The 27,468-nt window shown below is 53.1% G+C and overlaps 1 protein-coding gene across 6 annotated transcripts in view; it reads right to left on the minus strand.

The window, feature by feature from the left end:
• CMKLR1 (chemerin chemokine-like receptor 1) overlaps positions 1 to 27,468 on the minus strand; it is an 88,640-nt gene that overhangs the window by 14,740 nt on the left and 46,432 nt on the right. Inside the window, exon 1 of one of the 6 annotated variants that reach the window (XM_081123329.1) lies at positions 21,334 to 21,614. The exons of 1 other annotated variant lie outside the window; for it this stretch is intronic. The gene's annotated coding sequence lies outside the window, so the exon portion shown is untranslated. Of the gene's footprint in view, positions 1 to 711; positions 790 to 11,846; positions 11,861 to 11,938; positions 12,113 to 19,159; positions 19,377 to 21,333; positions 21,615 to 27,468 lie in introns of those variants that run through there. 4 more of the 6 variants (XM_081123330.1, XM_081123331.1, XM_081123332.1 and 1 more) reach the window with 4 other exon arrangements.

Raw genomic sequence — 27,468 nt, forward strand, 5'->3', positions numbered from 1 at the left:
CTGGCCCTAGGCAGACCTGCTCAGGGCCACGTCCCATGTCAGATAACAATGGGTGCCCCCCTGAGAAGTCATCGTCTTGGATCCTGCCCCCTAAATCCAGCCAGCATAGCCCACTGTCAGCCCTGAGAGCCAGGCTGCATCGGATATCGCCCCAAAGCATGGCTTCTCCTCCTGGCACCTTGAGACACCTGGGAGGTGGCAGCCAAAGCAACTATCCCCATCAACAGGGCCCCCACCTGCTGTGGGTGAGAGGAGCAAGGAAGCTGAGCACCAGGCTCGTCTGCTTCTGGAGCCCTTGCTTTCAACCTCTGGGTTTTGCTCTCTCCCTCCTTCCCTCTTTCTTGCTCTGAGATGAACGAAAACCTCGCCGGACCCCTGAAACTCACACCAGAGCCCCAGGTCGGTACATGAGAGCCAGCCGGCCATCCTGATAAGGAGCTTTGAAACCCAGAATGTCAGGGTTAACTAATATTAGTAATAACCACCGAAATAACAGTATTTTTTTGAGCACCTACTATGCATGCCAGGGTGCTGAGAAGCGCTTTCTGTGCCTCACCCCACACAAACCCAGCGGGGTGGTGGTTTGTAATATGAGGCTGGACTCATTTCTCCCTCCTGGAGTTATTGTGAGCGTGTCACGAAACAATGATACGGACGCAGAACCCGGCGCACGGCAGGTGCCCGGCAAGTGTTCATGTAGAAAAATCAGACGGTGACTTATCTGTGAGCACCAGCCGCGTTCCTGTCCCACGGTGGGAAGAAAGCCAGGAGGGATCCCGTTTGCAGAGTCTGAACCAGAGCAAAGGGCTGTGTTTCCGGAGCTGAGATGAGTCTGGAGAGTGTCTGGAAGCCGGGGAGGCTTGGGAGCCGGGCCACAGGCGGCGGTCGCGCTCAGCCGCCTCCCCCCGACCGCACGCTGTCCCGGCTGCATCAGGAAGCTGTGGCTGCTCCTCCACCTCGGCTCAGCCCGGTCCCCCTTCCTGGCATCCCCACATCCTCTGCGGGAGCCTCTGCAAAGCACTTTTCCACTTCATTAAAGCCCTTCGGCTGAAATCCAGCTGTTGTCCCACTCTGCCAGCCCAGGGCATTCGAGCATGACAAGGAGACGGCCTTCCTGGGACATAAAGATGACCCAACATACTGTGAAGATGAAGGGAAGGGAAGAATTTGAGGCACCTAGCAAAAGAGCCAGCCCCCTGTAGGGTCTCAGCCCCCTGCCACGCCCCCCTTGTTCCCATTTCACAGATGAGCAAACCGATTCAGACAAGCTTGGCAATCTTTCCCAAAGTTACCCAGCCAGTGAGTAGAATTGAGGCAGGATAGTAAGAAGTTAGGAAAATTTCTTGGCAGTGGAATGAAGAACCAGAGACAGCTGAACAAACTGGTTGAGCAATTGACAGCCAGATGCAGAAGCTCACCTCCCTGGAGATAACATCGGTTGTATTTCAGCTTCAGGCCCAAAAAAAGCAGCAAAACAAGGTGGGAGATGCCAGGACCAGCTGCCAGGACTAATGACCCCCTGCCCTGGCGCTAACCAATCGGCGAAGACCACGACCCTGAAAGAACACATCTGGAAAAGCTGATGAATATGCTATTAAGACCACCCCCCAAACTCCCAGCTTTTAAAAAGCCTCAAAACAAAAGACCCAGCCTGCCTGTGCCTTTCCCTTCCCTTCTCCCCTCTTCTTCCCTCTTGGGCATGCATTTCCTAAATTCTAAGGGTTCCCTCAAAACTTGCAACCAGGGGATCAATGGGCAGCGGCAGCTTGTCCTGGGCTAACACCGTGAACCTGCCTCCAAGGCCCCCTTTTCTCTGACTTCCGAGGGAGCCAAAGCCACCCCACCCAGGCTCTCCTGTGGCTTCTATCCTAGGCCCTCCCTTGTTTCACTGTCCCCAGCTTTAAAAAACATACTCTCAAAATCACCAGGACTCGTTTTGTGAAATCTTTCTTACATGAAGTCACACTACCGGCCAGCCCGAGGAACACCTGCTCAGGGCGAGGTCCCCTTTCCGGTAACAAAATCAGGAGCTCCAGGCCGGGCTTCTGGCTCTTCCTCTCTCGATTTTCCCTGGAATCATGTTACATATCGCTTCAAGCTAAATTTTAATCCCAGCTCCAGCTCATGCGGGCTGTGTGACCTTGCACAGGTTACTTCACCTCTCTGAGCCTCAGACTCTTCATCTGTAGCAATCTCCAAGAGTTGCAAGGACTCAAGAAAAAGTGCCTGGCATCGTGCCTGTCACGATCGCGATTACTGATGGCTATTAGGAAAGGAGAAACTGGGAAGGAATTGTGTCCCCGCTGCTCCCTCAGTGCCATCCACTATGTTGGGGCCCATGGAGGACTCCACAGGGCACCGGGCTCCTTGGGAACTGCTCAGCACAGGGCCAGATGTCAGGGAATGTTGGATAAATTGGAGACACCAGGGGACCGCAGCATCAGGTCCCCCTCCCGGCCTTCTCCTCTCCCCTCTGCTCGTGGCCTGAGCAGTACTGAGGCCCTGAGCACATCTGGCCACAGGCAGCCCCGCCCAGGCCCCTCGCTGGCTGCCCAACAGCCCCCTTCACTCCAGCCCATCTTGTTCTGGAGACTTCCTGCCTCCAGCCTGGAACATTCTCCCCCACGGCCCAGTCAAGGGAGGAAGTGTGCTCAGCATGGGCCCAGGGTTCCAGGAGTGCGGTTTTGGCACCTTTGCCTGGGAGAGGTCAGAAAACAGAGGCCCCATTGGAGGGCTAGGGAGGGAGAGGGAGATGGAACGGGGCCCCTCTCAGACAGGCTGACTCAACCCCGCCAGGAAGCTGAGAAACTTCCAGTAAGATGGCCTTGACATTCAGCTAGAGGAAGCTCGAAAGCCAAGGACCCTTCCCTCCAGTTCTCTGTTCCCCCCCGTCTTCTTGCCTCCATCCTTCTAAGAAATGTTCATTAAACACCTATGCTGCACCAAGCCCAGAGCTGGCCCTGGGGACACAGCAGGGAACAAAAGGACATGGTCACTCCCCTGGAGGGGCTGGCATTCTCGAGGGGGAGGAACAGGTAACAAACATAAACCATAATAAAAAAGGCAAACATCTCTGGAGCCAGACCGTCTGGGTTGAATCCCAGCTCTGACCCTCACCAGCTGTGTGACCTTAGGCAAGGCACCATGCCTCTCTGTGCCTCAGTTCCCTCATCTGAAAAAATAGGGGTGATAGCAGCTCCTCCCTCACAGAGTTGTTAAGAGGATTGAGTTTACGTTGGTGAAATTTTGAAGGACACCTGGTTCATTAAAGCGCTAGGTAAATGCAGAAAAGTCAAATGACTGTAACAGCAGGTGGTGACGTGTGCTACAAATAAAATATAAAGAGAAATGGGGCATAGAGATGTGGGAAGGGGTCCTATTATAGGTAGAGTGCTTATAAAAGGCCTCTCTGAGCCTGGTGACCTTTGAGCAGAGACCTGAGCACTCCAGGGGCAAAGGCCCTGAGGCAGGAGCAGGTTTGGCAGGTGGAGGAAACAGCCTGGGTCCTTACATTCAAGCATCCATTTAAAAAGCAGCTAGTGGGTATCTTCTAAGTGCCACGCTTCTTTGCTAGATGCTGTGGGGGTGAGATGGCCTAGTCTCCACTCACACAGGGGCAAGGAGTCAGCTGCAACCCACCAAAGAGCTTACCCTGGGTCTCTGTGTTGTAGAAATAGGAGCATCCCGGCAACAGAAAGATGAACTCAGCTATTCTCACTTTCAATTGTAACGGGAGGGCACGTATTTCTTTGTGCAACTGAATAAGTTCCCTACATTAGTCATTTGTGTCTCCTGCCTGGCCCTGTCAGTTGCTGAGTTTGTGGCCCTGGCTCTATACAAAGCAAAGAGATGGTGACTGGGGAAATCAGGAAAGCTTCTTGGAGGAGGTGACATTTGAGCTGAGCCTTGGTGGGTGCAAAGCCTTTACTAAATGGAACTGAGCAACCAGCTTGGGAGCCAGACTGCCTGGGTTTAATCCCAGCTAGCTGTGGGACCTGGGGAATATCATTTAGCCACCCTGTGCCTCGGTTTCCCCATTTGCACAGTGGGGGACATAGGAGTACCTGTTACATAGAACTGTTTTGGGATTAAATAACTTGACATATGTCAAGGGCTTAGACTAGATCATGGCTCTTATTAATCTCACTATTGATGTAAAAAAGTCTAAAAGCATGTAGGTGGGCTGTGGTGTGATACTAATACGACAGAGCTCCAGGGAGGGGACGTTTAGGGGAAAGGGCAGCACAGGCCGAGAAGCCCGGTGGAGATAAGCTGCAGAAAGAGGAAGGGAGGGCCCCTGGGTGGGAACACTGGTCTCCTTTCCCCTTGGCCAGCTTGGGTGAGGTCAGCAAACTGGGGTCACTGACCCAGGACAGGGCTGCAGGATCCACAGGAAGCCCCTGCCTGGAGTCAGAGAGGGGTGACTGAGGGGGACCTTGCAGCTCAAGTCTTTCCAAACCAACCCGCTCCCTCGTGCTTCAGGAGCCCAGGGGTTCAAGGTCTCTGAGCCTTGGTTCGCGCAGGTCCCTCTGCCGGGGGCTGTCCTTTTCTTGGCTCTCTGCTGCCCCTGCCTCGCTGCCCAAACCCAGGCGGAGTGGGCGGCAAAGTAATGACAAAAGGAAAGCAAGTGATCACACTGACATGTGCCAGGCATCGGGCTGGACGCTGCCTTATGTCCCCGTATCCTGACAGGCGCCCTGCCCCCCAGTCCAGGAGAGCACGTTTATTATTCCCGCTTAACAGGGGTTGAAACTGAGGCGTGGAAAGGAACCTAATCAAGATCCCCAGCCAGCACCAAGTGAAACAGGACCTGAACTCAGATCTGGGGGACTCCAGAGCCCGTGTTCCAACAGGCCCAGCTGCTTAAGTGGGCTGACGGCCCCTCTCATCGCAAGGCATTCAGGCAGCACTCCTTCCTCTCCCTAAGACCTCCCACCAGCAAGCCTTCTCTGTGGAAACTCAGAAGCCCTCAGCCATCACAGGGTCCTGGGGTGCAGTCGTGGGGTGAGAGGAACAGAAGCTGCGAGGCTGGGGGCGATGACGATGCCCACTCCTCAGGCGCAGACAGGGTACCCAGTGCCTCCACTCAGACGGACCTTCGAGGTGAGTATTTTCATTCCCATTTTGCAGATGTGGAAACTGAGGCACAAAGAAGCAAAGCTCCTAACCCGAGGTCCCACAGCTAGGAAGGGGCAGAGGTGGCATTTGAACCTCCGACACTAGGGCCCACGTCCTCCGTCACGGTGACTGCCCTTGACATTCTGTGACCTGCCCACGAGAGACCCCACTGGATGCAGAGCCCTGCGTTCCTGCAGCCCCTGACCCCACTTGTGCACGGGGCCTGCAGTGGTGCCAGCTGCACACATCCACAATCCCACCTCAAAGAGCCCTCGGTGACCCGACTCACCCACCTCTGGGCAGGGCACTCACCACACACCAGGCTCTGGGGCAAGCAGGGGGCTGCAGGGTCCTGTCCAGCCAGATGGACTCCTGAGAGATCCCAGAGCCCTGAGCCACCCCCGCCGCACCCTGCCCAGGAGGCAGCCCCAGGGCCAGGCCCCCAGGGCGTTCAGGCAGGTTCTGGCCCTTTGGAATTCCCTGGCTCCAGCCCAGGCAGTTGACAAAAGGGCTGGCGCTGCTGCCAGCAAGCAGGTCGTTGGGAATGTGAGATCCCACCCAGTTCCCAGGCCCCGGCGGAGGAGGGACAGGCCGCCCTTCCCTTCAGCCCCATCACTGCTCTGTCACCGTTCCCAAGCAGAGCTCAAGCCTTGCCCAGGGAAGGGTCTCACTGAGAAAATCGCCCCCCACCCTCAGTAGGAAAAAACAGCTGGTTAAAACCCAGAGGCAAGTCCAGAATCCTAAAAGCTGTTGCCGGAGAGGCTGTAGGATCGGACGGGAAGTTCCGCCACCCTCGTGTGACAGATAAAGGAACGCGGCTCCGTGCCGCCGAGAGCAGAAGCCCCACAGCAGAAGCCCCACGCGGCGGCGAAGCCGGCCCTGCGCTCACCACGCGATCGTGGGTCAAGGAATCGGCCTCCCCGCCGGCAACGTGGGTAAAGATGAACACGAGCTCCCATCTGCAGGGTGCACAGGATGGCCAGCCATCCAGTTTGGGGTGTCCTGAGATGTGGGGCCTTCAATGCGCTCCGGGGAAATCGGGGCAGGTGGGTGGCCCTGTGTGTGCAAAGGGCCTGGCTCCAGCAAAGCGCCCGTTGACTGCTTCGTTTAATGAACTACTTTTTTTTTTTCACACCCTACCACCTGAGGATATTTTTTTCCATTGCCTTTTAGAGAGAGTGGAAGGGAGGGCGGGAGTGGGGGGGAGAGAAACATCGACGTGAGAGAGACACATCGATTGGTTGCCTCCCACGCGCCCTGACCGGGGCCGAACAAACCTGCAACCCAGGTACGAGCCCTTGGCCGGAATCGAACCCGAGATGCTCCGGGGCCCAGGCCGACTCTCTAACCGCTGAGCCACACCAGCCAGGGCAAGAGAGCCCCTTCTCGAGTCAGATAACACCACGTTTGAATCCCAGTTCGGCCACCATAAACTTCGTGGGGGTTTTAATTCAATAAATTTGACAAATCTCCGTGGTACACCAGACACCAAGCTAGGCAAGGGAACGCCGCAGAGAGCAAAGCGGGGACAATCCCGTGCCCGGTGAATGGGGGGGGACCTCCCCTCAGGTGTCCCCTGAGCCCTCGAGTCATGGCTCAGAAATAAAATAATCAGAAATCAATTCTCCCTGGGTTTGGCCATTTTTCCAGAGCAGGCCACCCCTCTTCCCCCACCCCCACCAGCAGAACTTCTAGAAAAACCCATGAGGTCAATGAGAAACCTTGTCCCTTCCTTTTGGCCAAACTGAACTGAACCCGCTGCATCACCTCAAGCCCAGCTCAGCTGCCCGGAGTCACAGGGGATGAGCGGTCACCTCCTTCCCCAGGCAGCGGGGGTCACTTCCTCACCCCAGCCTCAGCCAGCGCTTCCCCTGCACCCATCTTAACCCCTGGCCTTCCAGCCCCCTCCAGGTGGGGCGCTCCGGGGGGGGGGGGCCTGCAGAGTGTTTCGCTCGCAGGTTTGTCTCCATATGGGCTGGGTCCAGGAGGGAGGAAACATGCATCTCGAAAGAGGCTCGTGTACCCAGGAGAACATTAATTAAGAGAGAAAGGAGGAAGGGAAACGTGGGTGGCGACAGAAAACACAGCCAAAGCAGAGAAGAAAAATGCAGGCGATAAGTAATGTCCTAAATACTTAGCATGGGCGGGCCACGCAGTAAACTCCCAGACTCCTAGTCTGGAAAAGGGGAAGCCATTTACTCTGGCTAAAAACAAACCCGCTTCGGAGAGTGACAAGCCTTCCCGGGGCCGGAGCAGAAGGGCATCCTTTGGAAGTTTACTGAGAGAGTCGGATACGGGGGTGCTGTGGCGATCGGCCTCCCCGGTGACATCCTGACCGCGGACGCGGCCTCGAGGTTGCGAATGTTCCAAGAGGCCTCCGAGCACCGGCTGCCCGATCACAGCGCCCGTCCCCACAAGCCGATGGCACTGCCCCCAAAGGCAGCTCAGTAAGAGCCACTTTTCCTCGACGGGCCAGGGAAGGAGTGACTGTGCGTTTCAGTCTAGACATCAGGTTGACGCACGGCCGGCTGAACCTGAAGACATTTCTCGGACGCCTGGCAGAGGGCCTGAGCGAGGTGGCCGGCGCGACGCTCTCCCTGAGGCTGTGTCTTCGTGCTTTTGGCAGCGGTCAGTGGGACCTTGTTCCCTACGGCAGATGGTAGAACTCAGCCATGCGCCCCGCCGGCTGGGGCCGGGCCTGGGTGTCGTTCGCTCGCTCCCCGACACCCCCTTGTCTGTTCACGGTGTTCTGAAGCTGCCGCTGGCGCTCAGGACCCCCACGTAGAGCGAGCCCACATCTGGTTTACACCTCTTGTCCCAACATACGTATTAAAAGCACCCCTTTCCGTCTCAAAGTGCCCCGTGTGGACAATAAACCATACAGTTTCCCTACTCACAGATCACCCCTCCTCTGCCCCAGAGGGAGAGGGGCCAACGGAACAGAAGCTCCTGATGTTGACCTTGACCTCCCACCTATGCTGGGCCTTGCGCTGAGCACTTGTCTGTGTCATTGACTCCCCATGAGGCAGGTACAACCACGGTCCTCATTGGGCAGATTCAGAAACTGAGGCCCACGGAGGCTGGGGCTGCTATTTAAGAAGGTAGCCGTGTGCCAGGCACCTGTGTCGGGAAATTTCCAGGACTTAGACATCCTTGGCTCTGCACAGGGACAGCTGTTCTCATCGCCTCCACTTCACAGATGGAAAGACTGAGCCTTAGCTCACGTATGGGGGGGGGCAGGGTGGTGGTGCTGAATGCTCAGGCTCAGAGCCAGCTTTCTTCTATCCAGGCTCACCCGCCATGTGCCCCTGGGCAAGCGGCTTGCTCTCTCTGCACCTTGGTTTGTCTCATCTGTAAAAGGGGAGTGAGTCCGGCCACTACCTCCTGTTGTTGCAGGATGACCACCCAGTGGGGGAGCCGTGAGAGGCTGGAGGCACGTCTGGGTGGTGGTTGCTACTGCGTGGATGAGAGGTAGAAACGGGACTGGAACGTGGACCCTGCGCCCCAGCCCCGGTGCGATCCCTCCCAGGAAGTTCACACCCCTCCGCGAACCAGCTGCAGACTTTGTGGGCGTCAACTCAGCGGGAACACCCAGGCCCCTATTTGGAAAGTATTAAGAATTTCAAAACCGTAACTGCAGAGCACTGAGCCCAGGGCAGGCCCTTCCGAAGCCCATGTGGCTCCCCAGGCTCCCTCTCGGCACTGGGGCCTTTGGGAGACAGAGAGAGAGGCAGGGAAAGAGGCTGACAGGCACCTTTCCGCCGGACTCCCGAGAAAGTTCAGGAAGACGTGATGCTCCCACCCCAGACGGGCAGAGGAGCAGCCCCACGAACGGTCATCCTTCCAGCGAAGCCCAAAGCAGCTTGGAGGGTGGAGGGCAGGGGGGCGTTTTCTGTTGCATTTACACATAACTAAGAGCACAGTAAGGACAGCTGAGGGTGTTTCCAAACTTCTCGAAGAGCAGAGAACAAGGCACCAGGGGTCATCCCAGCAGAAACGGGAGGAGCCTTCACCTCGAGGTGAGAAGCTAGAGCCACAGGGCAACTGGTGACCACGTGTCTTTGGTTACTTTTAACAGGAAACTATAAGTGTTTCTTAACACACAGCCTGTTTCGTGGTGGGGTGGGGCATTGGCTGGGGAAGTCCTAGAGAGAGAAGACCGACTAATTAGGTTTCAGTCATTATTTTCTCTAGAGGGTCTCTTTGTCCACTGGCCTCAAGGAGAGCCCACGAGAACACACTGTTTCCTACAAGTGCTTCACCCAGGGCCCTCTGGAAACGAGATGGCAAGTGTCCTGGGAAACAATGGCTGGACCACCCACAGGGGGCCACAGGAGTGCATCCCAGCCACCAGGATGACAGGGACGCTGGAGGGAGGCCCCACATAAGCTCCAACAGGGGCTGGGTCAAAGTAGATTGGTGATGTTAGACTGCAAACCCTTTCTTCTACTCTGCCACCACCCTCCCATCTTGGAGATGGTTTCCCATCAGCACGTAAAAAACAGCATCCGTCCTTTTTGATGGCTGTGTAGTATTCCATGTTGGATTTGCCATAATTTACTTATTGGCTTGTTCCCAGTCTCTTACTGTTATAATTCATCACTGTGTGTGTTACAATGTTATAATCACTCTCTGTGTGTCATTTCTCACTTATTCTTAATAGCATCTTGTCTTTTTTAAATAAGGAGCCAGCAAGTTTTAAGCCCCCTCTCCCCCTTTGCACTAACTGTGCTGTTTTAATCTGTAAAAATAAAAATAAAATGCTTCAGAGCCACTTAGACGGTCCGTTCCCACAGAGCCAGCATCATGTCTAGGGTACAAAGTTTCACAGAAAGTCAGGGAAACTTGGCTCTTACCCCAGCTGTCCTAGCTGCTCCAACTTCTGGTCCTCAGATTCCACATTTATCAAAAGAAGCCAACAAGCATTCACGGAATCAAGGATCGGGGATCAGTTCTAGGGCTGTGTGAAGCTATTTACAGTGTGAAGGAGGCAGACTTATGCCTGAGGCCCCCTTGTCAACCCCAAAGGGTAGATACGGACCCAGTGGGTTCCCAGAGAAAAAGCCAGTGCCAGGCCAGCCGGCAGTTTCTGGTGTGGTCCCCGATCTCAGCAGGGAGCCATGTTCAGAAGCTGGCCTGTCGGCCTCGAGCAGCCCCAAGTAGCCACCACTTGAAGCTGTTTTGTGCTTTATTCTGTTTTAAAATAAAGCACTGGTCGCATTCCTGGGCTGTGGAGAAGTCTCTCCCCTTCTTGAACTGGCCCTAGACTGCCTGGCCCCTCAGGAAAGAATCCAAAGTAATTTTCCACCCATTGTTCGTGAATAACTCCTGGCCGGAGACAGGGTGCCCCCCCTTCCCAGGCGGGACCCCTCACCTGCCTCTGGGCAGCGCTCGCCTCCTCCCAGCTGGCCTCCCCAAGGGTGGCCCCAAGTGGATGACGAAGGAGCCTTCGTTCTGAGCCCTGCCCCCGCCCCCGCCCCCGCAGGGTGTAGCCACAAGCAGAGACCCTGGAAACCACAGAGATGCTGAGCCATGGGAACTGTCACTGTCAGCCTCAGGGTCCTTCCTGTCTCTCCGGTGCCCTAGCCACCCAACGGCCCTGAGTCCCACCCCACCTCACAGCCGAGGGATCGCCTCTGATCACAGCCAGTGCCCATTGGGCAAAAGCCACCAAGAACCTGGCTGGCACCTGGGGGCTCAAGGAGAGAGAGGTAAATGCCTGGTTTTACCTAAAGATGCTCCACTCAAGCTCTGAAGGACGGCAGCTGGCTCAGAGCTTGGGCAGCAGAGGAAAGGAAGGTGGAGGGGAGAGAAAGAAGAGGGGTCATGGGGTCAGGAGGGACATGGGGAAGACAGGGGCCAGGCTCCTCCAGTGGCCTTGCTCTGCACCCAGGTCTGGGGACACAATCCAGAACCCCACATGCTTTGGGACGCCCCCCAAGAAACTCAAGCGTCTGGAAACACCCTAGCATTTCCATACAGCACCCTACGGGAGAAACCAGCTGGTCACCACCCCCCCGGGGGGAACCAGATGACACCCAGAGAAGCCTTTCAGAAGGTTCCAGAAACGCATCACTGCCCTGGGGCTAGGGGCGCCTTGGATGTCACCCCTGCATCCTTGCAACCACCCGTGAGGGAGCTGGTCCAGCCCCAGTTTAAGAGAACACACCTCCCAGCGAGGTAGAGCAATGTTCCCATTGCGAAGGCAGAGAGAGGCAGAACTTCTCACCCAACCCACCCCCTCCCCAGGGACAGGGACAGCCAGTGACAAAATAGCAAACGCCTGGCACTTACTGAGTGCCTGACCCCAGCTAAGCACATTCCCTTCGTGAGCTCCCGAGTCCAACTTCCCTGATCCTAGCTTCTTTCCTTTAAACTACTGGCTCTGGTAAATACCAAGCACATAGAGATAAAACATAAAATAAAATGTGTCTCCCCTGGACCCACCTCCCCCTTTCCTTCCCCCAAACTCTGGGAGGCAGCGTCGTTCTTACCCCCATTTTTCAGATGAGGAAATCAAGGCCGCCTGGCTTGGACATCAAGGAATTTGAAGCCAAGGAGTCGGATTCTGGAAGCTCTGAGCCCCACACCATCCTGCCTCCCACCTTGATGAGACACGTTTCTCTGGGCACCAACCCAGCTGGCACTGCCTCAGCCTCTCCCAGTGCCCCCTCCAGCCCCCCACGCAAGGAAGGAAGGGACCCCCCTGGGTAAAAAAACAGTTTTACCACTTCAGCGGAGGGTGAGCCTCTCCCAGCGCCCCCTCCAGCCCCCCACGCAAGGAAGGAAGGGACCCCCCTGAGTAAAAAAACAGTTTTACCACTTCAGCAGAGGGTGACAGGGACCCCAGGTTCCTCCTCCAGGACACAGGACACAGCCGGAGTAACCACCTCTGCCCCCAAGGTCTGCGAGAATGCGGCCGGCCTGCGGGCAGGCAGTGTAGACACGGGGTGTGCCAAGGTTGTGACACCCGCCTTCGCAGCCTGCTGTTTCTCTGAGCTCCCCCGATGCATAGCTTCGTCACATTAAAAAAAAAAAAAAAATCACCCAATTTCAGCCACTCCACCTACAAGAAAAGGGAGGAAGAGCGAGGCCCAGTGGAGGTGTGAGGAAGTCACGCTGCAAACTTCTCCTGTGGAGCTGACTCAGAAGCTTCCTGTCCGCGGGTCCTGGAGCAGGGAGGCTGCTGCTCGCTGGCTCCAGGAAGATCCGGGGCCGAAAGGCTTCCCTTACCTGTGTCCCCAGTGCCTGAGAGCCTACCATCAGGGACACTTTCTGCTGGCTTCAGGTGCCATGCTCACGAGCCCCCATTCCCGCAAGCTGGCACCAACTATAAGTGTCTAGGTGTGAAAGGGTTGGTTGGTTTGGTTTTCAGCTGGACCTTGGGATGAGATCAGGCTTCCGGAGGAATGGGGCATGAGATGGATACGTTTGGATGGAGCTATCAGAGATATATGAGATAGTCCTAACTGGGGTAGGAGGCGTCTATGGGGCAGGTAAAGTGGAAAGGCCCGGAAATCACAGAGGAAGAGGGTAGGTGGGCTCTGGGGAAGGGGGCCGGGAAGCTAGGAATAGCCTCTGTGGTCTACAGACAAGCACAGAGCCAGGTGTCAGGAGTCTGTCTCCCTTTGTCACGAGCTGTGTGGCCTTAGGCAGCCAAATAACCTCTCTGAGCCCCATTCTGGACAGGATAATATGGCTTCGAACAGGTTGGGGGTTGAGGGGAAGGGGGCATTTAAAAAATTCAATCTCACTTCAGAAATTATTTACCAGGGCCCAGAAGTCTAAGTCCTGCTCCCTTGACAGGGGCCTCCTAACTAATGATTATAATGATTATTTCATTTAATCTTCAGGGAAGATCCTGTCATCACTCTCACTGACAATACTTAGGAGTGGGGAAACTGAGGCTGAGAGAGAGTAGCCAACTGGAGATCAGCCAGCTGATCATCAAGGGATGCAGGACTTGAACCGGGTCTGTCTGACTCCAGACTGAACCTTGGGCTGCAGACCCCACTGAAAAGCAAAGAGCTAACACCGTGGGGAAGAGGGGGCATGTCAGAGGCAGAGAGGGAGGCCTGCTGACAAAGACAGAGTGAATGATCACACGTCCTCTCTCTGGGCCTCAGTTTCCTTAGGTGTAAAATGGGACCGTTTGTCCCACCTCCCTTGTTTCCAATGAGTTTGCCATGATCCCTCTAAGAGAGGGGACTGGCCCTGGAAGACAATTTTGACGGGGTTGGGCAGAAGCCCAGCCAGGACTTGTGGGTGAAAGCTACCTGTTCCTTCAGGCTGTGGGAGGCTCTCGGAAGGAGGGATTTGGGGCGCTGCTGGCTCCCCAGACTGCTGGAAAATGTAAGACGCCAGAACTGGGAGAAGACCAAGAACATGAAGTGACCAGAAGGCCTAGAAACCTATATAATTTTATTATCCAATATCACCCCCAATAAATTGACTAGAAAAAAAAAAAGAAAGCCTGGATCAGGGACTACTCAGCAGGACAGGGAGGAGGCCCACGGCCCCAGCCTGACGAATGCCCTTTCCCAGGCCCAGCAGGAATCAGTGATGGGATGCGAGGGGCATCGCCCAGCCAGGCTCTGGGAAGCCTCCCTGCCCATCCCCAGAGTCCTGTTTCTGATTTCCTTCGTGTCTGAGGCTTTTCACAGGAAGGGAGAGAAAAACAGCCAAAGAAAGGCCCATTTAGGCCAGACTGGCCCTGCTTTCCCCCAGGAGGAGCGAGGGGAGCGATCCAAGGCCTCACCCCGCTGTGGCCATGCTTCCTGGCCAACGCAGGAAACAGGGGCAAGCTCGGGCAAAGCTGCGGCTCCGGCACCATCTATAACTGGCATCTCTCAGCCTCTCACGGCTCAGGACTTCCCGTCCCCACTGTTTCCCCACCACTGGAGCCAGGTGCCCCGCAGTTTCCGTTTCAGCCCCAATTCTGTACCACACGTGAGCTCACATGAGCCACAAAGCACTGCCCCTATGAGGGAAGCCCCTTTCCCAAGCTACAGTGGGGGAAACTGAGGCTCAGAGTAGCTAAGCGACCTTTCTGAGGTCTCACAGCCAGCAAGCCACAGAAATGGGTTTCAAAGCAGGTCCATGGGAGCAGCAGGGTTTCTGCTTCTACCCACCAGGTGGCCGCTCCATTCTTGCTCCAGGGACACCCTTTTTCTTCATGACCCAAATCCCTAACAGTTGCACAGGCCCCCTGTGAGTTCAGTATGTCATAAGAGAGACTGAAAATTGCCTCCATCCCTAGAGGCCCACTCTTGACGTCAGTGACCCCACCTCCCGCACCGCCGGGAGGCCAGTGGAAACTTGAACGCCCAGCCTGGCGCAGCGGGCAGCGGTGAGTCTTTCTCCCCCTCGTAAACATGTCACAGGCCGACCACAGGTGCCATCCTAAATCAACTCATTTTCTCCCAGCCTCTGTGCCTACCTCCTTCAGCAAGTCCTGGGCGTGGTAAGAATGGGGACCCATTATTCAGTTAAAAAAGCCACCACTGCAAAGAAATATTATCTTCTCCAAGCTGGTTTACAGAACAGATAACCCAGGAGATCAAGCCACAAATCCACATGCCCTCTGCCAACTTGGAATTTCTAATTCCGGTAGCTTGAGATTGTCTGAAATCTTCCACGGTCTGGATGCTCAAGTTTAAGCACTGAGTTTGGAGAAGACGAGGCCCGGGGACCATAGGGTGCTGTTCCAGTTGAAATGGGCTGCATTGGACCACCCGGAAAATTGGATGGGACACTCAAGGCCCTGCAGAGGGTCCAGACTGCCTCCGGACGCTCCCTGCTTCCGCCCACCACACCAGACATCCCTGACTCGTCTCTAAATCTCGGCTCATGCTGCTCTCCCCGCCTGAAAATCTTTTATTCCTGGCCAATTTCTCCTCCAAGCACTCAAGGCCAACTCATCCTTGGAAGCAGCTCAAAAACATGCTTCCTTCTCGAGGTTATTTCCTGACTTCCCCATCAACGCCCCCCGCTCTTTGCTCCTGTGGTACCTGGCGCCATGAATGCACCTGGCAGGCACCAGCTCAAGTTATTTAACAATAAGCTTGAGGTCCCGACAGCCTGGTGTTCACCTGCTGAACCGAATGGATCATGGGTGGCACTGTGATGGGTGCTCGGGAGCCAGGAACAATTGGCCCCTGTGCGTGGTAAGGCCAACCCTCTGGCTCGATGAGCCCCATTCTGTTTACACGCCTGTCTTTGAGCTCAACTGGGAGCCCCCTGAGGGCAGGGCTCATCTCTCCCTGCATCCCATGCTCCTGGCACACAGTAGGTGCTCAGCAAATGCTGGGGGAGTACATGGAGGCTGTGTCCTGGCTCTCTCATTACCTTCCTGTGCTCCTTTAGACAAGTCCCTCTCACTTTCTGAGCCTCACTTTTTCCATCTGGCAAATGGAAGTGGGGACTAGCTCAGTGCTATGGTTGAATGCCTGTGCCCTCCCCTTCCCTCAAACTCATAGATTCAAGTCCTAAAAACCACCCCCCACCATGTGATGGTGTTAGGAGGTGGGACCTTTGGAGGGTGATTAGGCCGTAAGAGTGGAGCCCTCGCGCATGGGATTCGTGCTTTTATAAGAGACTCCAGAGAGATCCCTCGCCCTTTCCACCATGCGAGGACACAGCGAGACGTTAGCAACCCAGAAGAGGGCCCTCACCACAACCCAATAGTGCCAGCGCCCTGATCTTGGACTTCCAGCCTCCAGAACTGTCAGAAATGAATTTCTGCTGTTTCGGATCCCCCAGCTCTGTGGCATTTTGTTACAGCAGCCCGAATGGACTGAGACACTCAGGGATGGCAATGAACTCAGATGACCACTCTGTCAGCAACTGTCAGAGAAAACTAAGGCTCAAAGAGGTTGTGACTTGCCTGAGCTCACCCAGGTGGCGGGTGCCAGACCCAGGGCTAGAACCCAGGTCTGCCTGGCTACATCACTCTCTCTCGCCAGCTCTCCTGTGTCTCTGACCCACGAGCCCAGAAGGAACAACTGAGTATGCTAGCTGCTGATTCTTGCGCCAATCATCCACTCACCCACCTCCTTGCACAAGAGCTGGGATCAGAGGACTCAAGTCGTGTATCCTAAGAAAGCAGAACCGATTCTGATATTCTGCCTGGGTAGCTGCTGACCACCCTGCTGAGTCAGCTGCTCTACTTGCAAGGTTAGCGGAGTGTGTCTATGGTGGGTGGAACACCTCCCACCACTGGATCCCAGGACTTCTCCACCAGAAAAGGCACGAAGCCAGGACAATGGCTGAAATGACCTTTTCTAGCCTAGGAACCCAAGGTCACAAGGCACCAGATGTGCAAAGGCGAATTTCAATGCCTGCTTTCCTGAGAATCAAAATAGAAATGCTTCCATTGAGCTGAACATGAGCTGTCCTCAGGGCTTTATGTGTTAAGTCATTTAACCCCACAATGATCCTGTGAAGTAGGCACTGAGACTGTCCCCACTGCACAGAGGGGAACACTGAGGCCGCAGGAGGTTAAAGGGGCAGAGCTGGGATCTGAACTCTAGGCCAGTTGGCTGTGGAGTCTCTGGCCATGTCCTGCTGTCAACAGATGCCAACCAGACATTAATATCTCTTCCTCTGACAGCACCCTGTAGAATTACTGCCTCTCGGTTCCATCCAGCAGGGCAATTCCACTCTTTCTCTACCATGCATGTGCCCATGATTGCAAAACTAGGGAGGTTCCAAAAAAGAAGGAAAACTGCGTTTCCTAATTTTGCCTGAAATCAGCGCGTCCACCCCTCCTTTCTTGCATCCGAGGCCCAACCCCAGGTCCTAGTCCCACCAAATAACCTTGGGAACATCACTTAACCCATCAGGGCCTCGCTTTCTTTAAATCTAAAACAGGGGCAAATGATCCTCCTGTCTTTTTTCATCATTCTGACTTGTGCAATATCAGATGCACAGAAGGGGCAAACACATGTTTTTCTGCGTGAATGAATGAAAATATATGTCACAAGTTTACTTCCCTCCCTTGACAGCCTTTAGAACAGGAACTGGGACTGATTCATCTTAGGTTCTCACATTAAGAGAGCTTTTATCACCCACAGGTTTATTCACACAGGAAACTGATCCCAAGCACCCACAATGTGCCTGGCATAGTCAAGACCTCAGCAACATCCAGCACCCCTGCCGCCCTCAGTCCGTGTCCTCATAAGCCACCCCCTTCCCTTTTCTGGCCAGTGGCTCTAATACTTTCTCACATAGGGCTTCCTCAGACCAGAATCAGTAAGTTTGGCCCATTCTAGAGACTTGGACAATGGTTCCTGCACTTCCACTTCCCCATGCCCAGCCCTGGGGGAACACAACCCAAAGAAAGCGCCTGCCTTAACCACACACGCACAAACATGTCTTTGTCTGAGCCATTACACATGTTTGGGTCTATCTGTTACTCTAGCTACTACCCTGACAAATACAACCTTCAACCTCCTTAGTTACGAATGACCTTGCCTAAGGTCACAGCGTGTTGGGCAAAGGTCAAGAACTTGGGTCTCGTAACAATTCGGAGGAGATCTGTCATTTTCGTCCGGCCCCACAGAGCTATAGCAGGTCTCAGAGGCCCTTTAGCAACGGGCGTGAGGTTCACTGAGCTGCCGTCTGGAGTCCTCCCCTCCTGTTTCAACCAGAATAACACCACTTTTGTCTGTTTTCAAGTTGCACTTCTCCATGTATTTTCATTGGAAAAAAGGATTCTGTGGCTTAAAGTACTTTCCAAGTCTGCACACTGGGGTGATTGCTAACACCGTCTGACTTTCTGTGGCATAACACAACAAAGTTTCAGTTCATCATGCCTCCTGGCCTCAACTGCTGACACAGGATATAACTTGCAAGAAGTATACATAGACATCTGCTTAGAAAGGAAAAAAACAAACTTCAGTGTGCAGCAGAGAACCCAGAAACCCGGGCAAAGGCAAAAGAAAAGACGGGCAAGGACTCTAGCACAATGGTTCTTAAGTTTTGGGGTGCATCGGACATCTGGGGAGCGGGTTCAAAATGCAGACTCGCACTGCTCATCCTCAGATATTCTGACTCAGAAAACTAAAGCTTTAAGAAATACTCATGATTATCGATCATAATGTCAGTAACTCCAGGACTCCACTTTGAGAAGCCTTGAGTCTACTTCGTAGCCTCAAAACTGGCAGTGATAACCGCACCCCTGCAGCATAGCTCGAAGAGAACGAAATCGCCTTTCGGCAGGAACCTGAGCCCTAATAATCTACTGGTAATGAAATCAATAATAATTTCTACTTAGCTCAGATGGGTGTCACAGGTACAGATAGCATGGTGGTAGAGAAATGATAATAAAATAATAGCTAATGTTTATACAGCCCTTACTACATGACAAGCCCTCTACTAAGTGCTCCTCATGTGTCATCTCATTTAACCTTTTACTAATCCTAGGAGTTAGTTATTATTCATATTTCCATTTTATAGATGAGGAAACTGAGGCATAAAAATAAGGCATACCTTGTTCTACGTCTCTAAACTGGCAGAATCAAACCCACTCAACAGAACCCAATCCCATAGCCACAGTGCTCTATTGCCTCTCATGGAGGTCTACCATCAGAACATCTCTCCAGGACTCAGTTTCCTAATCTGTCAAACAGACATATTAATAGTACCTTTATCGTACTGAGGATTCAAAAAAATCGCAATAAAATAGTTTGCAAACTGACGAGAGTCAAGTAAACATCTAAGAGATGAGACTTCGGTCTAACTCCCTCTTCTCATTTTACAGATGGTGAAACTGAGGCCTGGCTACTTTATTTAGTCAATGAACATTTACTGAGCGCCGGCTACATGCTAGGTCTTGTGCAGGGGACAGGATACAAAAAGAGTAATATTCCGTTCTGGCCTCAAGGAGCCCCCAGGCCAGCAGGAGCGACAGACAGCAGGACCGGCAAAGAGAGCCCAGTGACAGACACTGTGATGGGGGAGTGTAGGCGCGGAGAGAGCCTAGTGGAGATGGGTCCTGACCCAATTGCGGGGGGACTCAGCCAAAGAGAGAAGTACTTACCCAAGTCAATTTTATCTATTCCCTGAAGTTTGGAGGAGTCCAGAGAAGGTCCCTGTGTACCAAGAGATCAATAACTCTCCCCATGGGCTTCTCAACGCCGGACACTCCACCGCTTGAGCATCACGGCTCGAATTAAACCTTCTTAAGAAAATGCCAAGCCCCCCTCCTCCCACCAGCAGAGGCCTGAACTAGCCGATGCTGTTCACTTCAGCAACATGGGCGTTTAGGGAAGGTTTTTCCTTTCAGCAAGTTAGAGGAAGCAAAAGACAGCAAGAGGGGCGAGGAGATTGGTCATGAGAAGGAAGTAGGGAACCCAAAAGGGAAACTGGGGCCCAGGCCCTTCATGGAAAGACGAGACCGATCCAGGGCCTGGCCACCGTCTCGCCACCCTCTCTGAACCACACAGGTCTGAGTGATCAGACTTACCTCCAACAGCAGTGACAGTCATCCCTCCATATCCGCGGGGGACTGGTTCCACGACCCCCGTGGATACCCAAACCTGCTAATGCTCAAGTCCCTTATATTAAATGGTATAGTACTTACACATAACCTGCACACCTTCTCACATATACTTTAAGTCACCTCTAAATTACTTAGAACACCTAATACAATGCAAATACTGTGCAAATAACTGCTATACTGTATTATTCAGGTAATAATGAGAGGGGGGAAATGCAGGTGCATCTATTATACATAGTATACATCAGCAACAGCAAAACTTTTTTTTTTTTTTTGGCAAAGATTTTTGATCGGCGGTTGGCTGAATCTGCAGATTCGGAACCTGAGATACGGAGGGCCGGCTGACTTAATTATTAAATGTTGTTTTCTTGTAATTTTGCCAAAAGCTCATCTTTATGGCTTCCCCCACTTTAAATTGTGCTAGTCTGAAAACAGAGAAGGAAGTGGAATATTTTAAGCAGAGAACACCGGCGAAGGGTCCATAGCCTTCACATATAAAGAACACTTAAATATCAATAAGAAAAAGATAAACAAGCCAGCGGGAGGGGGGGGGAATGGAAATGGACTTAAACAGGATAATCATAAAAGGAAAGTGAGTGATAAGATTATTAAGGCTAATCAGCCTTAATTTAAAAAAATGTAAAGTGAGGCGGCCAGGTATCACCTCACCTCTTTCATCAGGGAAGTTTTAAGAGCTGGGAGAACACTGCACCCAGAACAGCGTCAGGGGAGTGCGAGCTGGCACAACCTTTGGGGACAATGTAGCCAAAAGCCTCCACGGCCTTAAAAACAGGCAAACCTTTGTCCCAGCGATTTTACCTCTGGAAAGGTGTCCACAGGGCAGACACACAAAGGTGACGAACTACAGTGGTCATCGCAGCACCATCTGTCATCATGGGGGGGAACGAAGGGAACCACCACGGTGAGCAATGATTAAATAAACCCTAAGCCGTGTTTTCCATGCAGTCATTCGTACAGCGGAGGGATACAGGTGACAGCGAAGGGAGTTCACAGTCCGAGGCCAAGTACAAGAAAGCTCACCAGACAAGACGTTGGACAAGCAAGTGCGAAACACACAGCGCAGTAGACAGATGTCACAGAACCGTATGCTTATTAACCAATGTCACCCAAATACATTTAATTTTTAAAACTGGGGGGGAAAGTGAGTGTGTGTATCCACAGTTACATGCATACATGTGTCCGGCACCCAACAAACATCACAGGTCCATTAGCAAGTGAGCGAGTGAGTGGGTGATGGGGGGGGCACCCGAAAGGCCACCTCTGGGCTAGGATCCCTCTTTTGCCTCTGTCCTGAGAGTTAGTACAACCCAGTGGTAAAGACCCTCATTTCATTCCAATCTCTACCCCGCAGCTTACCGTCCCTGCAGCCCTGAGCTAGTGCCCTCCCCTCTCTGAGCCTCAGTTTCCTCACCTGTAAAATGGGGTCTATGACAGTTACCTCCCTGTGGGGCTGTTGTGAGCTTTAACAGAGCAACAAAGAAAAACGCTGAGCTCCCTGTTTTAAAAATTCTGGTGACCTTGCTATTTTTTTTACAACTTGCATGCACTACTTTGGAAATCTGAAACTCATAATAGAATTATATTCATTTGGATAAAAATTAGATTTTTTTTAAGAAGAACCAAAGAACTTCTCTCCTGGACTGGCATTCCCCTTTCCTGGCCCCTCCAGATGGTGTGAAAGCCAAGCATGGTACCTTGAGGCTGGTTTCCGCCCAGGTCTTCCTGAGGGCTCCCCAAGACTTCAGGCCACGCCAGGCTGTGCAGGAGACCTGGTTTCCTGACCTCTTTCTCCCAGTCACACGGTTCTTTGGCTGTGGCTGTTTGCCCAGAAAGCGGTTCATCTATTCATGCAAAATCCTCTCGAACCCCACGGAGCACAGCCCCGCCCCCACCCCAGAACACCGTCACCCCTAAGAGGCTCCTGGGGAGACCTCAGTCTGTCCTGAGCTGCTTGCTGGTTGGGGCTGAAAGGGACAGACTCTGCCAGAGAAACAGCTGGAGGGAGGAGAGCCGGAGGGAGGGGCAGGAAGCTGGGCCGAGTGAGGGCGGGGGCGGCCAGCTGCATGGAGCGGGGGCTGCCCGGGAGGCTGTCCCTGCCAGCCAGGGACTGGGCTGGTGGGTGGCGGCTGGTGGCAGGGCCTGCCGGGGTCAACCCGCCCCTCTGGCGGCCAAACCCAGCTGGGAGCCGCCCCACTGTCTGAGCACAAACCAGGAGCACATGCAGCTGGGGCAGAGCCCTGCTCCCTGCGAGGGGCTCGGGAGCTCCAGACTCAAGGGCTCAGGATACCCGGGGGTCGGGTACCCCACCACTCTGGGCCGCCTCCTCACCCCAGGCCTTCGTGCATGCTGTTCCTCCCACCTGCATGCCCTTCCTGCCCCTATTTGTGGCTTGATGACCTCTTGCTCCCTCTTTTCGTTTTTTTTTGTAAATTAAAACAGCAATTAAGTTTTTTAAAGTATCAAATGAACAAAGATTACCTTGTTTGATAATGTTTGATTTTATTAAATGTTATACGGAAGCAATAATCACACACATAACAGGAATATGCTTTGATAGACCATTTCTGGAGAGTTACCTGACAAAATACATCAGAACCTTTAACTACATTCAGACGCTTTGTCTTAAATATAGATTCTGTTTTCATCCTGAACCCTGATCCTCCCAGATCAATAATATTATTAACACTCTGGTATGAACATACAACACACACATATATTTTATATAAATAGAAAATGACCCAGTCATGCTCGATATACTGTGTTGTAACGCGCTTTTTCATTCAATGATCAGGTATATATATCTTACCCTGTTTTGACAGCTGCTAATTATTTCATCGACCATAGCTTATTCGACCAATACTTTCTTGGGGGTTGATTAAGTTATTTTCAACTTTTTAGCTATAATGGACACACATGTCCAATTATTTTCTTATACTGTACAAAATTCTTATGAACGTATTTATTGTTCAAAGGGTCTTCTGCTCCCTCTTAAGGACTCAGCTTGGGGACCACATCCCTGCCCCTTGGGGGGCTGCTCTGGGCTCCCCTTAGCCCTTTGGGCTCCCCACAATCACAGCACTGATGTGACACTGTCCCTGCCTGTTAGGGTGTCTCTCCCGTGCACCGGGAATCCTTGGGGAAGGGATTTATTTCATCCCCTGCTGAGCACCGTGCCTGGCTCACCCTCATCATTACCATCATCAGTGAAATAATCAAAACGGCTGACAGCCAGGCAGCCAGCTACTTATCCTCACTGCACCCCAGGAAGGAGTTACTACTCTGCCCCCATTTTACCGATGAGGAAATTGGGACACAGAAAGGTTAAGTCACTTGCCCGAGGCCAACAGCTGGCCCGTGGGAAAGCTGGGATCCCAACCCTGCTGTCCGGCCCCAGGGCCCAGTCCTTCGCCTCCACACTGAAGAGCTCACACAGGTGCCTCCCGAGTGCGTGGCCCTGGGCCAAGTGCTTTCAGTGGAATAAATCACGCCACCTCCAACAATGCTGGGGGCGGGGGGGGGGGGGGGTCATGCACCCATTTTACAGATGAGGGTGCTGTGGCCACAGAGGAGACATCGTTTTGCCAAGGGTGCCCAGATTATGCCCACACATCTGATTGACATTGTCTCTTCCCCCTTCAAAGCCGTTATAGCCCAGGCAAGCCCGGCCTGTGCTGAGATTGGGTTTCATGAGCGGGGAGCCACATCTGGCTCCCGGCCAACCAGGCCCCTGGATGCCCGAGGTGGAGTTGAAGGTCATCGCCCCACGGGCCCCAGAGAGGAACAGGTGGAGTCGGGCCGCCCCGGAGACAATCAGAAGCCACCGGTCTTTGGTCCTCTTTCTGAACATGGCTAAGTTTGGCTTTTTCTTCCTTGGAATGAAAAGGGGTTGGGGAGAGCGGAATTTTTTTTTTGAAAACTAAGGCCTGACATAGGGATCCTGGGGCCTGAGAGAGGGGCAGTGTCTGCAGGGCATTTCAAGAGGACGCTGTTCATTCCCTTGGAACCTGTAGTTCCAAGGCGGTGGATCATGCTTCATGTTGTTGTTGTTTTTAAAGGTACTTTTAAAATATGTTTTTATTGATTCCAGAAGAAGAAGGGAGAGAGAGAAACATCAATGATGAGAGAGAATTATCGATCGGCTGCCTCCTGCACGCCCCCTACTGGGGGACTGAGCCTGCAACCCCGGCATGTGCCCCGATGGGGAATCGAACCGTGAACCTCCAGGTCCGTGGGTTGACGCTCAACCGCGGGGCCACATGGGCCGGGCTGATCGAGCTTCATCTCCAGTGGGTTGGTTCTGGAACCCCCGAGCCCTGCGCTCGGGAAACGGGGCGCTGCACCCAGGCTTGGCTGGAAGGAGCACTGCGATCCGTTAGCAATGCCTGCCCTGGACCTGGGGGAGGGGCCCTGCCTTCTTCATCCCACTCTGCCCCCCAACAGAAGTCCACCCCATAAAGCCCTATGCAGTATGAATTCTTTTAAAACCTTTTCAGATATTTTTATAAACAGTGCGTTTGTGTCCTGGCATCTGGAGGGACATTTCGTGTTTTGCCGTGATGCGGGGTGGGCCCTCGAAATGTCAGCGATCCCAGAGCCTTCAAAGGCCCTAAAACACGCTCTCCTGGCCCCCAACTCCTCGAGCCTCACCCACATCGGGCGTAAGAGGGAGATTTTTCCATTAATTTTTTTTTACAAGGAGGCCGTATGTACCTTTTTATGTGGGTCATTAAAAAAATAAAAATTTTTTAAAAACACGGAGCAACATGAGAAATTCGTCATAGCAACGGGGCTGCTGCGCCTATTTTTGAAAAGTGAGCTTCTCCCTCCTCCTCTCAGTACAGAAAGTTTATTTTCCTGCTGGGGCCTCTGACTCAGAGACAAGCCCAGAACTCAGTCGGTTGCCTCTGAGGAGAGACGGGAGGGACGGGGGCCCTGGCCCCGGGCCCAGGTGAGTGACGCCCAGGGGTCCCAGACGTCATACCCCCCTCCACTGGCATGTCCTCCGGGCACACAGGTACCCCTGGTTTCTGGTCACCCCCCAGGCCTCCCACTCTGGCCATCCACCCCTGCCTGCCTCTTCGGAACAGCCCCACCTGGCAGGACATAGCTGGAGGACTTGTACCAGTTCTATAAATATGAAAATCCCAGCTACACAGGAACCATCTCCAAGAACCTCCCCATGATCCAGAGGGGCCCTAGGATCCTGACTCAGGGCTGCCTTTCAATTGATCAGGGCCCACGTCCTATTAGATGATAAAGAAAATATCCCCGCAGCCTGAGGGCTTCCAGGTAGCAACTGAGGGAGGTTGAGAGCACAGTTCCAATCCTGCCCCACCACTCACCAGCTGTGTGGCCTAAGGCAAGCAGCTTAACCTCTCTGTGCCTCAGAGTTATAACAGAAGACACAGAGGTCATAACAGTAACAGTGAGTGGTGGTGGGGATGACTTGTATTAACCCATATAAGGCACTTAGCATAATACCTGGCACATAGGAGACTCTCACTCATTTCCTATCTCTTTTTTTTTTAAGATTTTTTTATTGATTTTTAGAGAGAGGAAGGGAGAGGGAGAGAGAGAGAGAGAGAGAAACATCAATGTGAGAGCAGAACATTGATCGGCTGCCTCCTGCACGCCCCTACCGGGGATTGAGCCCACAACCTGGGCCTGTGCCCTGACCAGGAATCGAACCAGCAACATTTTGGTGCACAAACAAGGCCCAACCAACTGAGCCACCGGCCAGGGCCCCATCTCCTATCCTTTACGACACTCCGAGACCCAAGAGAAAGCCACAGTCACAGGATCACAAGCATCTGAGGACACAGCCCGTGTCTGAATCAACACCGTCCCTCATTTTCCCGGGCCTGTCCCTGCTCAGACAGTGCCCCCCTCAAGGCACCAGGACACGGAGGGCTCATAAATGAGATTTCTCTCTGCGCCGGTTCCTAAGCAGCGGGCTGCTTCCTGCTTAAGCCCTCGCCACACGCCTTGTGTGCGGTGTTGGGGCAAGAGAAAGGAGATGAGGCTCATCTTGAATTCGGCAAAGAAAACTGAATTATTCACCCAGAAAGATGTCCCAGCTCTGGTCGGATTCACTCCTCCGGGCGACAGGCGGGGGGATCTGCCGATGCTCGCTGCTTTAACAGGACTCGGGTTGCGTGTTATGGAAAACTGCCCATGAAGTCATGTGGGGACCTCCCAGAGCTGCAGATCATGGGTGGCCACGCTCTTGGCTTCGTTCCATGCCCCAAGCGGTCCTCCTTGGTTTTCAGTATTTGAGGCATTTTGGTTCGCAAAACCCTAATTGGGCTCTGACATCATCTAAAAGACCAAGCTGAACTCAGCCACCCGCAGCCCCCGTCTTGACTGGAGGGCCCCAAGCCTGGTGAAAATCCAGGCACCCTGATGCCACCACCATTTGCATGTCCCCTCTTCTGCTCATTCACCCCTATTCCCAACACACTGTTGGTGAGAGCCAGGGGACAAATGCCCTGTTGAGATTCAGCAGGTGTCCCCAGGTCGCCCAGGGCAGGTAAGGAATTCTTCCCCGGATCACAGGCTCCATGAGGGCTGGGACCACACCTGCTGGACTTTCCGATGAAGCTAATGTTTAGACGTCAAAGTCCTCGAGTCTTGCAGTAAAAGCAGGAAACCCTTGATAATCAATCAATTACAATGACACAAATATGACGACATCTTTTTAAAAATTATTTATTTATTAGAATAACAATGATTCTGAACCTGGGACTCTGGCTCCCCTGGGAAATCTATTGATGGTCTCCAAGGAGGCTATAAGCACATCAAATCTACGTGGTTTCCTGAAAAGACACGTTCAAAAATTTTTTAAGGGTTCCTGAATCTTGCATGGGTATAAATGTCAGACCACAAATCTGATCCATATCTGGACCTCTGTTGCTATGGTACGTGCAGAATAGATGCTCTAGAAACGTTTGAGGGATGAATTAATCATCGAATGACCGTTGAAAACCACGAACCCCATGATCATCAGACTTTCTGGATGGTCAGACCCAGCTAATCTGGAATTTTGGAATAACCTGAGTGGGATGCTTTTACTGTCACTAGGATGGAAGAGATAAATGAATGGCGCAGGCAAGGATGAGTGGCGACTGACGTTGAATGAAGCCCACCACCGGCCAGCAACGTGCTCTTGGGGTTACCATTTCCTGCTCAGCCTCCCCGAGGAACTTGCCAGAAGAGTCGGCTTCCCTTCCCAGAGAGGTGTTGTCTGCACACAAAAGTAATAAAACTGCACCTCTCGAAAGATATTCTGGGGTCTAATTAGCCATCCCTTCTACCTGGCCTCGCCCCTGATGGACCTCAAAATATTTTCCCCAGACAAGCTTCTGGCACAGCTGAGCCCACACCAGCTCGACGCTCCCATTAAAATTCAGGGAAATTCAGTAAATGTTCAGTGGACTCAGTGAGGACGTTTTCTTTCATAACTGGAGCAGAGGTCAAGTATGAGGACATTTATTGAGCATCCACCAGGCGCCAGCTACTGATGCTGTGGCGAGTGAGACAGACCCTGTCCCACTCTCTCGGAGCTCACGGGATGGACGGTAACTACCGACGACGGACCGCCTGTCCTGTTCCAGAGCGGGATTCACATACAGCGGTTTTTTACAAGCCTCATGCCAGTCCTTTGAGGCTGATACTATGACTCACATTTTACAGCCAAGAAAATGTAGACTCAGAGAAGTGAAGCGCTTTGCCCTGGGTCACAGAGCAAACAAGTGGTAAAACTGGGGTTCCAACTCTGGTCAGTGATTTGTCAGTGGTTCTTTGCAGTTTAGGGGGGGAAAAAGACCTTA

Source organism: Miniopterus schreibersii (genome assembly GCF_964146895.1).
Source record: "Miniopterus schreibersii genome assembly, chromosome: 20".
NCBI lineage: Eukaryota > Metazoa > Chordata > Mammalia > Chiroptera > Miniopteridae > Miniopterus > Miniopterus schreibersii.